At 38.3% G+C, this 1,148-nt stretch overlaps 1 long non-coding RNA gene across 1 annotated transcript in view; it reads left to right on the top strand.

The window, feature by feature from the left end:
- Positions 1–1,148, top strand: part of LOC101849537 — a gene marked incomplete in the record, with an annotated part of 90,312 nt that overhangs the window by 42,381 nt on the left and 46,783 nt on the right. Inside the window, 1 exon segment of the long non-coding RNA XR_220460.3 lies at positions 918–994. This is a non-coding gene — a long non-coding RNA (uncharacterized LOC101849537).

The raw sequence follows: 1,148 nt of genomic DNA, 5'->3' as shown, positions 1-1,148 counted from the left end.
GGGGGGGGTGAAATATGCCGCAGAATTCCTTAACGTGTTTGAACCACACAGGATCAAGCGAATTACAGACATCATCTTTGCAGACGAAACATGGATTCCCTTTCTCAAATGGAATTCTTTCAAAACGGTAGAATCAAAAGTGGATAGACAAGAAATATAATCTTGTTGGACAAAGCTTTGAACACATTCAAAACCTACTAAGAGCAGTCAATTCAGAGCTATCAGAGCTAAGAAGTATACCGAAAATAGCCTATCGTTATGCCGTCCAGGGCTGACTGTGGGGATTGGACTCCTGCATATAAAATCAAGGAAAGACCCTTTACACAACTCGACCCCCCCCCCTTTTCACCCTGGTGGGAATGGCATGGGTACCCGGCTATAGACAACGAAAAATCTTGTTAGTATGTTTGTGTATGAGCGCTTAATCGGCAGCCTGCACTGTATGCTTTTTGGGAAGCCGAGAATATTTCTGAGTGTAATAATGCAAAGAGCAAAGACCATGCTGTAGAGCATGGATAAGCTCAATATAAATGCTATTCATTATTATTATAGCTAAAAAAAATAAATCGGAAAACTCATCAATAAAAAAAAACTAAACTAAAAAAAGAGATGCTAAAGCTGAAAAAAATTTCTAAAGAAACTTTTAAAAACCTAAAAAAAAGTTTATAACAAGCTCTTTCAAAAATTGTTTAAAAGGGTAAAAACTGAACAAACATTGGTAAAAACGAATTTGAAAACGTTTAAAATAAATTTTTAATAACTCCATAAATATTTTTTTAGATATTAAAAGACTCATAAAACTGTTAATAAAATTTTAAGAAGTCTAATCTAAACTCAACAACAACAACAACAGCAGCAGCAGCAACAACAACAACAACAACAACAACTGACAACAACTGCTTTCTTGTGTTCCTCAGAGCCATCATGAACACAGTCCTCGTATCCCTGCTGCTGTGTGCCGTGCTGGGAGTAGCCTCATCCTATTGGCTCGGAGGTAAGTCACGTGACCCCTGTCCATAGATTTATACTGTAACATCCTAGATTGTACACTGTCACCTAGTTCCGGTTCGCTTAAAAAAGCTATTTTTCATGCAGGTACGCCCCCATCGACACGATTTAGATCATTAAAAGGGGGGGGGGGGGGGGGG

The sequence above is a fragment of the Aplysia californica genome, unplaced genomic scaffold (genome assembly GCF_000002075.1).
Source record: "Aplysia californica isolate F4 #8 unplaced genomic scaffold, AplCal3.0 scaffold00179, whole genome shotgun sequence".
Taxonomy (NCBI): Eukaryota; Metazoa; Mollusca; class Gastropoda; order Aplysiida; family Aplysiidae; genus Aplysia; species Aplysia californica.
The sequence above is the reverse complement of the archived record's forward strand: the minus strand, read 5'-3'. Positions and strand labels throughout refer to the sequence as shown.